Source organism: Dryobates pubescens, chromosome 3 (assembly GCF_014839835.1).
Source record: "Dryobates pubescens isolate bDryPub1 chromosome 3, bDryPub1.pri, whole genome shotgun sequence".
In the NCBI taxonomy this organism is placed as follows: domain Eukaryota; kingdom Metazoa; phylum Chordata; class Aves; order Piciformes; family Picidae; genus Dryobates; species Dryobates pubescens.
The window spans coordinates 22,749,848-22,761,981 of record NC_071614.1 but is presented as its reverse complement, the minus strand read 5'-3'; the positions used below and the strand labels follow the sequence as shown (position 1 = coordinate 22,761,981).

Genomic DNA, 12,134 nt, shown 5'->3' with positions numbered 1-12,134 from the left:
GCTTGGCTTTCCCTGCCGCTCAGGAGCAGAGGCTGCTCTGCCTGCATTCCACCACGGCCCTCAACCCCTGTCCACGCTGTGGCTTGGCTCCTGGCAGGCAGCAGCTGTGGTTTCCTGTGAAAACACTGAGAACACCACCCTGAGTGGGGCTGTGGGCTGGGATTTGCTGGTCCTAGCTTTGCCCTGAGGCTGCAGAGGGACAGGGGCCGGGGAGGGCTTTGGGCTGCTGCGGCCAACGATGCTGCGAGCGAGCCCCAAGCCCTTCAGCACGGCCCCACTGCAACATCTCCTCCTCTCTTGTCTCTGTGTGAGGACAACAAACAACACAGGCTCGGGGGGGGGGAAGTATAAATAAATTTAAAAGACCTCTTCTAAAAGACAATAATAATAAAATAAAAAAGCATGCAGGAAATTCCTGCCCTTTCTTGGGAGGCTCTGGGAAGGCAAGATCAGTCCCCTGGGCAGCCACAGCTGTGTCAGATGGAGGAAAGCTGCCTACAGCCTGCCCTGCTGATGGGAACCAGATGACAACAGCCCCCACCCTGAGCAGTGGGAGGGAGGCCAGAGATGCTGCTGGCCAGCACGTGATGGGACTGGAGAACAGCGGTGAAGCTGTGAGAGCCGGGCCGGCAGCACCAGAGCAAGGATTGTCTCCCTGTGCCGGGCACTGCTGGGGCCACACCTCAAACCCCGGCTTTGCTTTTGGGGCCCCTCACTCCACAAGGGACACTGAGGTGCTGGAGGGGGGTCCATAGAAGGGCAATGAAGCTGCTGAAAGGTCTAGAGCACAAATCTTGTGAGGGGCAGCTGAGGGAGCTGGGGTTGTTCAGCCTGGAGGAAAGGTGGCTGAGGGAAGGGTGGAGCAAGCTGGGTTCAGTCTCTTCTCCCAAAGGAGTGAGCAACAGGACAAGAGGAAATGGCTTCAACCAAGTTGCACCAGGAGAGGTTGAGGTTGGACAAGAGGGAAAACATCTTCACTGAAGGAATGGTTAAGCCCTGGCACAGGCTGCTCAGGCCAGTGGTGGAGTCCTCATCCCTGGAAGGGTTTAAAAGCTGTGTAGCTGTGGTGCTGAGGGCCATGGTTTAGTGGTGCCCTGGCAGTGCTGGGTTAATGCTTGGACTCGACAGCCTTCAAGGTCTCTTCCAGCCAAAACCATTCTATGACCATTCCATGGTGACCCTTCCACCTCTCCCCAAACCTCAGTGGCCTTAAAGATCTCATCCAGTGAAAATGAGTCTATGGGATGCTGGAGCAGCTTATGCTCTCCACCAAAGCCCCTTCCCAGTCCAGAGAAAAGGGGGTTGGAAAGCTGCAGTTATGGTTCTTATGTGCTTGCCCCCAAAAATCTCTCTCTTCAAGATCAGATCCCTGCAGGATCCAGGCTGCATCGTGCAGGGCATCCTATGGGGATGATGGAAAGAGGTGAGGATGGAAAGATGAAGCTTGAGGGACAGGAGTTTACCAGCTGTGCTGGCCATAAAACCGAAGGCCATGAACTCCTGGAGCAAATGACTCAAGTGCTGCACAGTTGCTGGTCTCAGGGAGATGACAGCAGCTGGAACAAGACTCCAGAGATCACAGAACCACAGAAGTGTTCTGTTGGAAAAGACCTTTAAGAACCTCATGTCCAGCTGTTAACCCAGCACTGCCAGGTCACCACTAAAGAGTGTCCCTCAGCACCACAGCTACACAGCTTCTGAATCCTTCCAGGGATGGGGACTCCAACACTTTCCTGGGCAGCCTGCTTCTGATGCCTCAAGGGAAAGAAAATACTCTAATGGTGGGAGAGCTCAAGCATCAGAAATGGTCAGGAAGCTTTAAGAAAAAAGACCAAAGCAAAACTAATCAGCAGAAAGTGAAACTACTGCACCTCTACAAGAGGAAGGAGCGGCACAGGGAGGTGACAGATCATAGAATCAATAAGGTTGGAAAAGACCTCAAAGATCACCAAGCCCAACCTGTCACCCAACACCTCATGACTACTAAACCATGGCACCAAGTGCCACATCCAATCCCCTCTTGAACACCTCCAGGGATGGTGACTCCACCACCTCCCTGGGCAGCACATTCCCATGGCCAACAACTCTCTCTGTGAAGAACTTTCTCCTCACCTCCAGCCTAAACCTCCCCTTGCACAGCTTGAGACTGTGTCCTCTTGTTCTGGTCATGGTTGCCTGGGAGAAGAGACCAACCACCTCCTGGCTACAACCTCCCTTCAGGGAGTTGTAGACAGCAAGAAGGTCTGCCCTGAGCCTCCCCTTCTCCAGGCTAAGCAACCCCAGCTCCCTCAGCCTCTCCTCACAGGGCTGTGCTCCAAACCCCTCCCCAGCCTCGTTGCCCTTCTCTGGACATGTTCAAGGGTCTCAATGTCCTTCTTAAACTGAGGAGCCCACAACTGGACACAGGACTCATGGTGTGGCCTAACCAGTGTGGTCCCCTAATGAGGCCACATCTGGAGTGCTGTGTCCAGTTCTGGGCTCACCAGTCTAAGAGAGACAGGAGAGAGGAAGCTTTGAAGATGCTGAGGGGGCTGGAGCATCTGAGAAGGAAAGGCTGAGAGACCTGGGGCTGTTTAGCCTGGAGAAGAGCAGCCTGAGAGGAGATCTTCTCAGTACTGACCAATGTGTAAAGGGCAAAGGTCAAGAGGATGGGGCCAAATACTTTTAGTGGTACCCAGAAAGAGGACAAGGGACAATGGGCACAGACTGGAACCCAGGAGGTTCCATCTGAACATAAGAAGAAAATTCTTTCCTGTGAGGGTGGTGGAGCCCTGGAAGAGGCTTCCCATAGAGGTTGTAGAGTCTCCTTCTCTGGGGAGATTCCAAAGCCACCTGGACATCATGCTGGGCAACCTGAAGGGAGGCTGTAGCCAGGTGGGGGTTGGTCTCTTCTCCCAGGCAACCAGCACCAGAACAAGAGGACACAGTCTCAAGCTGTGCCATGGGGAGGTTTAGGCTGGATGTTAGGAAGAAGTTCTTCGTCTTTTCGTCGGGAAGCCGTGCCGGGACCGCACCGGGACCTGCAGCCACCGGGGACCGTCCGACTCTCTCCTGTTGGGGCCGCCGGAGCTGAGAACGTCCCTTGAACACGCCGCGAGGTCGGCGGGAATCGGCTCTTCGCGCCGCTGGGGCCTGTGACTGCTACGTCACCCCCGGCTGATTTAAACGCGCTTTACTGCCGCACGCGAGGGTCTTTTCGTCGGGAAGCCGTGCCGGGACCGCACCGGGACCTGCAGCCACCGGGGACCGTCCGACTCTCTCCTGTTGGGGCCGCCGGAGCTGAGAACGTCCCTTGAACACGCCGCGAGGTCGGCGGGAATCGGCTCTTCGCGCCGCTGGGGCCTGTGACTGCTACGTCACCCCCGGCTGATTTAAACGCGCTTTACTGCCGCACGCGAGGGTCTTTTCGTCGGGAAGCCGTGCCGGGACCGCACCGGGACCTGCAGCCACCGGGGACCGTCCGACTCTCTCCTGTTGGGGCCGCCGGAGCTGAGAACGTCCCTTGAACACGCCGCGAGGTCGGCGGGAATCGGCTCTTCGCGCCGCTGGGGCCTGTGACTGCTACGTCACCCGCGGCTGATTTAAACGCGCTTTACTGCCGCACGCGAGGGTCTTTTCGTCGTGAAGCCCGTATTGTCACGGTTGCGCTACTTTTTTTTTTTTTTTTTTTTTTTTTTTTTTTTTTTTTTCCTCTCTTTCCTAGTGGGTGCTGTGGTAAGGGACAATCATGGTAGTAACTCGTAGCAAAAACTCCCTAAAAAAGTCAGTGTCGACCCAGACTGAGGAAGAACACAAGCAGGTAGCTGTCCAGGTATCTGGCTGTAGAGAGTGCTGGAGCCTGGCTCTTGAGATGCAGAGTAGTAGGGGTAACTCTTGCATAAGGTGTGAGCAGATTGACTACCTACTTAATCTGGTGGCCAGACTAAAGGATGAGGTTGCTAGTCTTAAAAGTGTAAGGGAATGTAGGGAAGAGATGAACATGAAGAGGAAAGAGATAAACCAGAGGGGGAAAGATATGAACATGAGTAAGCAGGCTCTGCAGGCTCCCACAGCAGAGGCTGGTTACCCAAAAAGCAGAGGGGAATGGACACAGGTTCCTCTCAAAAGACACAAGGTTAAACCTCCTTGCCTTCCCACACCTTCCCCGCTGCTCTTGAAAAACAGGTATGGGGCACTGGAGATCGAGGGTGAGGTGGTCCTGTTACCAGAGGACACACCATCTGGGGTTCTCCCTGAGGCTAAAGAGCCTAAGGGTAAACAACCTAAGGTTAAACGGCCTAAGGCAAAACAGCCTAAGGTTAAACAACCCTCCCCTGGCATCAGGACCTGCTCCCTCAAGAAAAAGAGGAGGGTAATTGTTATTGGTGATTCACTTCTGAGGGGAATGGAGGGCCCCATTTGTCGGCCAGACCCATCTCATAGGGAACTCTGTTGTCTCCCTGGAGCCCAAATTAATGATGTTACTAGAAGGCTACCCAGGCTGGTACAGCCTTCTGACTATTATCCCTTGCTACTTATGCAGATAGGGAATGATGATGTTGTAGTCAGAACTCCCAGGGCTATCAAAAATGATTTCAGGGCCCTGGGAGATCTGGTTGAGGGGACAGGTGCTCAAATAATTTTTTCCTCAATACCCTTAGTTGCAGGAGGGAATACCACAAGGAACAGAACAGCAGCCATAATCAACAAGTGGCTTAGAGGCTGGTGCAGACAAAAGAATTTTGGGTTTTTTGATCTTGGTAAAATTTCTACTGCACCAGGCCACCTGGCAACAGATGGAGTACATCTGTCCCAAAGAAGGGGAAAGGTCACAGTATATGAGAATGGCCTGTCCCCCAAAGGTAAAAAGATTCTGGGGAGGGAACTGGTAGCTCTCATCGACAGGGCTTTAAACTAGTTTCGAAGGGGGGAGGGGCTGAAACTAGTCCCCTCAGGCAAGAGTCTGGGGGCAGTAAGCTAGGGTCAGAGGCCAAACCAGCAGCCCAGCTGAGGTGCATGTACACTAATGCACGAAGCATGGGAAACAAACAAGAGGAGCTGGAAGCCTTGTTGCAGCAGGAAAGTTATGACGTAGTTGCCATCACGGAGACGTGGTGGGATAGCTCACATGACTGGAGTGCTGCAATTGATGGCTACAAGCTTTTCAGGAGAGATAGACAAGGAAGAAGGGGTGGAGGGGTGGCCATGTACATCAGGGAGGCACTAGATGCCATTGAGCTAGAGATTAGGGACAATCAGGTTGAATGCTTGTGGGCAAGAATTAGAGGGAAGACCGGTAGGGCAGACATCCTGGTTGGAGTCTGTTATAGACCACCCAACCAGGAGGATGATGTCGACGAAGCATTCTATAGACAGCTTAAGGCTGTCTCAAGATCTCCTGACCTTGTCCTTATGGGCGACTTCAACCTGCCTGACATCTGCTGGGATCTCAACACAGCAGAGAGGAGGCAGTCTAGGAGGTTCTTAGACTGCATGGAGGACAGCTTCTTATCCCAGGTACTGCGTGAGCCTACCAGGGGCAAGGCTATGCTTGACCTCCTCTTCACCAACAGGGAAGGGCTGGTGGGTGATGTGGTGGTCGGAGGCTGTTTAGGGGCCAGTGACCATGAAATAATAGAATTTTCAGTATTCAGTCAAGCTAAGAGGGGCAGCAAGAAGACCTCCACTCTGGACTTCCGGAGGGCGGACTTCAGGTTGCTCAAGGAAATAATTCAGAGGGTTCCTTGGGAGAAAGCCCTTAAAAATAAAGGGGTCCAGGAGGGCTGGACCTGCTTCAAGAAAGAGCTGATGAAGGCTCAGGAGCAGGCTGTGCCAATGTGCCGGAAGAGGAGCCGCCGGGGCAGACGGCCAGCCTGGCTGTGTAATGAACTTTTAATTGAACTAAGGGAAAAAAAGAGGGTGTATAATCTGTGGAAGAAAGGTGAGGCAACCCATGGAATGTTTAAAGAGGTTGCTAGGGCATGTAGGAGAAAAATTAGGGAGGCAAAAGCATATTTGGAACTTAAACTGGCCTCTGATGTGAAGGACAACAAAAAGTCCTTCTATAAATATATTAATAGCAAGAGGAAGGGCAGGGACAACCTCCACTCCTTGGTTGACATGGAAGGAAATGTTGTAACACAGGATGAGGAAAAGGCAGAGGTACTTAACACCTTCTTTACCTCAGTTTTTACTAGCTGGAAAGAACGTCTACCAGACAGCTGGCCTGCAGAACTGGCAGAGGGAGCCAGGGAGCTGCATGGTTTCCCTGTGTTCCATGAGCAAGTGATAGGAGCTCTCCTCAGCAGCTTGGACCCCCACAAGTCCATGGGACCAGATGGGATCCATCCTAGGGTGCTGAGAGAGCTGGCAGATGAGCTGGCCAAGCCACTCTCCATTATTTTTCATCAGTCCTGGCTCACTGGAGAGATCCCACATGACTGGAAGCTGGCCAACGTGGTACCCATCCACAAGAAGGGCCGGTTGGATGAGCCAGGGAATTACAGGCCTGTCAGCCTGACCTCAGTGCCAGGAAAGATTATGGAGCAGGTCATCCTGAGTGCAATCACACAGCACTTACAGGATGGCCAAGGGATCAGGCCCAGCCAGCATGGGTTTAGGAAGGGCAGGTCCTGCCTGACCAACCTGATCTCCTTCTATGATCAGGTGACCCGCCTGGTGGATGTGGGGAGGCCTGTGGATGTAGTCTACCTGGACCTCAGCAAGGCCTTTGACACCGTTCCCCATAGCAAACTCCTGGCCAAGCTGTCAGCCCATGGCTTGGATGGGAGCACACTGAGATGGGTTAGGAACTGGCTGGAGGGCCGAGCCCAGAGAGTGGTAGTGAATGGTGTCACATCCAGCTGGCAGCCAGTCACCAGTGGTGTGCCCCAGGGATCAGTACTGGGCCCCTTGCTCTTTAACATCTTTATTGATGATCTGGACGAGGGCATCGAGTCCATCATCAGTAAATTTGCTGACGACACCAAGCTGGGCGCAGGAGTTGATCTGCTGGAGGGTAGAGAGGCTCTGCAGAGGGACCTCGACAGGCTGGGCAGATGGGCAGAGTCCAACGGCATGAGATTTAACACATCCAAGTGCCGGGTTCTGCACATTGGCCACAGCAACCCCATGCAGAGCTACAGGCTGGGGTCAGAGTGGCTGGAGAGCAGTCAGGCTGAGAGGGACCTGGGGGTGCTGGTCGACGGTAGACTGAACATGAGCCTGCAGTGTGCCCAGGCAGCTAAGAGGGCCAATGGCATCCTGGCCTGCATCAGGAACAGTGTGGCCAGCAGGAGCAGGGAGGTCATTCTGCCCCTGTACACTGCACTGGTTAGGCCGCACCTCGAGTACTGTGTCCAGTTCTGGGCCCCTCAGTTTAGGAAGGATGTTGACTTGCTGGAACGAGTCCAGAGAAGAGCAACAAAGTTGGTGAGGGGTTTGGAACATAAGCCCTACGAGGAGAGGCTGAGGGAGCTGGGGTTGCTTAGCCTGGAGAAGAGGAGACTCAGGGGTGACCTTATTGCTCTCTACAACTACCTGAAGGGAGGTTGTAGACAGACGGATGTTGGTCTCTTCTCCCAGGCAAGCAGTACCAGAACAAGAGGACACAGTCTCAGGCTGCGCCAGGGGAGATACAGGCTGGATGTTAGAAAAAAGTTCTATACAGAAAGAGTGATTGCACATTGGAATGGGCTGCCTGGGGAGGTGGTGGAGTCACCATCACTGGAGGTTTTTAGGAGAAGACTTGACGGGGTACTTGGTGCTGTGGGTTAGTTGCTTGGGCGGAGTTGGATTGGTTGATGGGTTGGACGCGATGATCTTGAAGGTCTCTTCCAACCTGGTTTATTCTATGTATTCTATGTATTCCCAGAAAGAGAGATTGGCCATTGGAATGTGCTGCCCAGGGAGGTGGTGGAGTCCCCATCACTGGAGGTGTTTAGGAAGAGACTGGCTGGGGTGCTTGGTGCCATGGTTTAGTTGATCAGATGGTGTTGGGTGATAGGTTGGACTCGGTGAGCTCAAAGGTGTTTTCCAGCCTGGTTCATTCTATTCTATTCTACTCTACTCTATTGCAGGTGACCCTTCTTTAGCAGGAGATTCTGGCTAGATGATCCCCAGAGGTCCTCTCCAACCCCCACCATGCTGGATACTGGGACTCTGTGTTCCCTGCACAACATTCCCTGTGGAGGAGTGCAGAAGGTAGGTGGTTGCACACTCACCTTCCAGAATGATTTTCCTCACTTGGAAATGAGGAAAATAATCCTGCCCTAAGGGTAATGCTAAGGGAAAATGCTTCAAGGATAGGAAAACACCAATGAAAGCAAAACTACTCAGGACACTGCTGTGGAGAGAAGATCTCCCTTCACCAGGTCAAACCTTTTCCAAGAGATGGTTTGACCCAGAACTCTTGATGAATGGGGTCATCCAGTTGCCCAGGGATGTGCTTGAGGCTCCATCCTTGGACACATTCAAGATCAGGCTTGATGTGGCCCTGGGCAGCCTGATCCAATTGGAGGTGCCCCTGCTGACTGCAGGGGGGTTGGACAAGATGACCTTTGAGGGTCCCTCCCAGCCCAATGCAATTGTGAACCTGTGAATCCACCCCAGATGCCTCCCCCCCAGGACAAGCTTCATTTACAGAGGAGCTGATAGCTCAGAGAAGAGCTGCTGCTGTGCTCAAAAGAAAGCCCTTCTAGATGTGCAAGACTGGTGCTGCAGAAAACCAGGCCTCCACTTAAAGCCAGGGCTTGGACCATTGCCTGGCTCTGTGTCTGTTGCCCATAAATCCCAGAGAATCCTGTAAACCAGAGAAGCTCAGTTCTGGCTGCCACCTTAATCTGCTCTGTGTTGCATGAGACCTCCTTTTCTCAACAGTCCTAACCTCCAAGAGGTGGGAGAAATGGGGGCTGTAGCTTGGGAGTCCTTTGGTAGGAGACAAAGCCAATGCTGGAGTTCCCCTCCAGCTGCACAGGCAAAGAAGGAGAGGTGAAGGGAGGGATCCCTGTGCTGGCCATGGGCCCTGATGGGGCTTGAGGTTGATCCACCTGCTGTGGGTAACACTTTATGGCTTTGCTGCCACAGATTCATCCTCACCCCAAGCTGAAGATGCCTCCAGGAAATGCACAAAGAAGAGGGTGGATCAAGGCCACAGCTGCTGGAGCTCTGGGGACAGTTTAGCCTTCTCCAAGCCAAGAGGCCTCCTCAGATACAGGAATCACTCTACATCAGTAAAAGGATGATAGCCAGAAGCAAGACATGCACAGCAAAGACTTGTTGACCCTTTGGCACCTTGTCCAACCCCTCACCTCCCAAAGCCAAGAGCCAGAGTGCGTCATCTCCCCAGATGAGAGGACTTGAGATGAGGACTAGCTTTAGAGAAAGGTCACCAACCCTATGGGGGTTGTGGTATGGCCCTGGCTCCCCCCCTGAAGGCAGGGGCTGTGCTTGAGGTGGTCTCCACCACCTCCTGAGCTGATAAGCACTGGGGAAAGGCTTCATCCTCAGCGATGTGTCTCCAGAGAGCTCATTGCTGGAGGGCTGATGCCCATCATGGGGTCTGTTAACACTGACCCAGCACAGGAGCTACTGACATCTCTGTCTCAGGGGTAGAAACAGGATGCAGGAGCCCATCAGCCTCCTCCCTCTGGAAGGGACACAGCCCCCAGGGGGATGTGCTTCACAGAGCAAACCTGGCAGCAAGGTTTGATCCTCCTCTGCTTCGACCCTCCAGTCTGAACTGGCCCACAACAATTTGCTTGTTTAATGAGTGCTTGGCAGTGGCTAGGAAGAAAGACCCAATTTCCTCTGCTGCAGGGAAGGGGAGAGGAAACCACCATCCCCAAAGCACGTTGTGGTTTTGGTTGGTGGACCTCAGTGTCTGATGTGCTGCCAGGAACATCTCGCACTTAAGTCTCTCTCCCTCTCATCAGCCTCTGTCCCTGCAGCGCTCATGCCTTTGCATGGCTCCTGCCAGGGATGTGTCCAGGGCTTGCTTGGAGCTCCTGCAGCAGCAGAACAGGGCTTTTCACCTCACAGCTCAGAGAAAATCCTGGTGGTCTCCACCCCGTGGTACTGCTGTCCCGCAGGCCAGGGTTCCCACCGAGGAGCTCAAGAGAAACCCAAGAGAGAAGCTTGGAAAGCAAGCACAGAGAGCTGCTTGCACACAGCCCCAGCATGCTGGGCCTTGGAAGGGACCTCTGGAGATCATCCAGTCCAAAGCTCCTGCAGGGTCACACAGAGCAGGTTGCCCAGGATCATGTCCAGGTCTCCTTTCCAGAGAAGGAGACTCCACCACCTCTCTGGGCAGCCTGTTCCAGTGCTCTGGTACTCTTCCCTCTTGCACGTAGCTCTCTCTGCCCCACTGCCATGGTGGGAAGAGGAAGACTTGGCCCAGCCACATCTTGAGTACTGTGGCCACAACCTGAGTCCTGTGTCCAGTTCTGGGCCCCTCAGTTTAGGAAAGAGGTTGACCTGCTGGAAGGTGTCCAGAGAAGGGCAACAAAGCTGGGGAGGGGTTTGGAGCACAGCCCTGTGAGGAGAGGCTGAGGGAGCTGGGGTTGCTTAGCCTGGAGAAGAGGAGGCTCAGGGGAGACCTTCTTGCTGTCTACAACTACCTGAAGGGAGGCTGTAGCCAGGTGGGGGTTGGTCTCTTCTCCCAGGCACACAGCACCATTCCATTCCATTCCATCAGCCCAGAAACCCTGGGCTTCCAGTCAGATGGGGTGGGGCAATGGAAGTAGCACCCAGCAGCATTCTACCCAGCGCTGCACAAATATCATCTAACCAACTACCTGGGCTGGAGAGCCACCTCCAGCTGCTAACAGCCTCCAGAAGGTCAGTTTGTGCCTGGTCTAGGGTGACAGAGCAGCCCTGAAGGAAAGGACTTGGGGTTGCTGATGGATGAGAAGCTCAACAGGAGCTCTCAGTGTGCACTTGCAGCCCAGAGAGCCAACCAGAGCCTGGGCTGCATCAAGAGAAGTGTGGCCAGCAGGTCAAGGGAGGTGATTCTCCCCCTCTGCTCAGCTCTGGTGAGACCCCCCTGGAGTACTGCCTCCAGTTCTGGAACCCCTATTACAAGAGGGATCTGGAGGTGCTGGAAGGTGTCCAGAGAAGAGCCACGAGGATGAGCAGGGGGCTGCAGCTCCTATCCTACATGGACAGACTGAGAGAGTTGGGGCTGTTCAGTCTGGAGAAGAGAAGGCTCCAAGGAGACCTTATTGTGGCCTTCCAGTATCTGAAGGGGGCTACAAGAAAGCTGGGGAGGGACTTTTGAGGGTGTCAGGGAGTGATAGGACCAGGGGAACAGAACTAGAAATGGGTAGATTCAGATTGGATGTTAGGATGAAGTTCTTCCCCAGGAGGGTGGTGAGACACTGGCACAGGTTGCCCAGGGAGGTGGTGGAAGCCTCATCACTGAGGTTTTGAAGGCCAGGCTGGATGTGGCTGTGAGCAGCCTGCTGCAGTGTGAGGTGTCCCTGCCCATGGCAGGAGGTTGGGACCGGCTGAGCCTTGAGGTCCCTTCCAACTCTGACAATTCTATGATTCCACATGAGCCTAAGGTTTCTTGGGGCTGTACTGGGAGGTGCTGCAAAGTGGATGACTTGGAGAGGTCCTTCTCCTAAGGGCACAATGAGGTGGAGAAAGGATGGAAGACCTTCACTACCATGCCATCTGACATGCCACCAGAAAGCCCCCTAGACTACAGAGAGATGGTACCATGGGTGGGCCACCACTCAGGGGATGGAGGTCACCACCCACAAGCATGAGACAAGGGGGGCAGAGCACAGTCTCAAGCTGTTTAGGGAAGTTTAGGTTTGATCTTAGAAAGAAGTTCTTCCCAGCAAGAGAGATTGGCCATTGGAATGGGCAGCCCAGGGAGGTGGTGGGGTTGAGGTCCCTGGAGGTGTTTAAGAGCCTGGATGAGGCACTTGGTGCCATGGTCTGGTTGATTAGTTAGGGTTGGGTGATTGGTTGGACTTGGTGATCTTGGAGGTCTCTTCCAACCTGGTTGCTTCTGTGATTCTGGTTGGGTGACCAGGACAGACTGCAGGCAGGGCAGCTCTGCCCAGGGTGGTGTCCCTTCCTTTAGGCTGGGCTCTTCCTGCCTTCCCCCTCTCCCCCCTGCCAATTTTGTCTCAGAAAGAGCATATTTG

At 53.9% G+C, this 12,134-nt stretch overlaps 1 protein-coding gene across 1 annotated transcript in view; it reads right to left on the bottom strand.

The window, feature by feature from the left end:
* SCARA5 (scavenger receptor class A member 5) overlaps nt 1–12,134 on the bottom strand; it is a 46,267-nt gene that overhangs the window by 10,174 nt on the left and 23,959 nt on the right. The window lies entirely within an intron of this gene.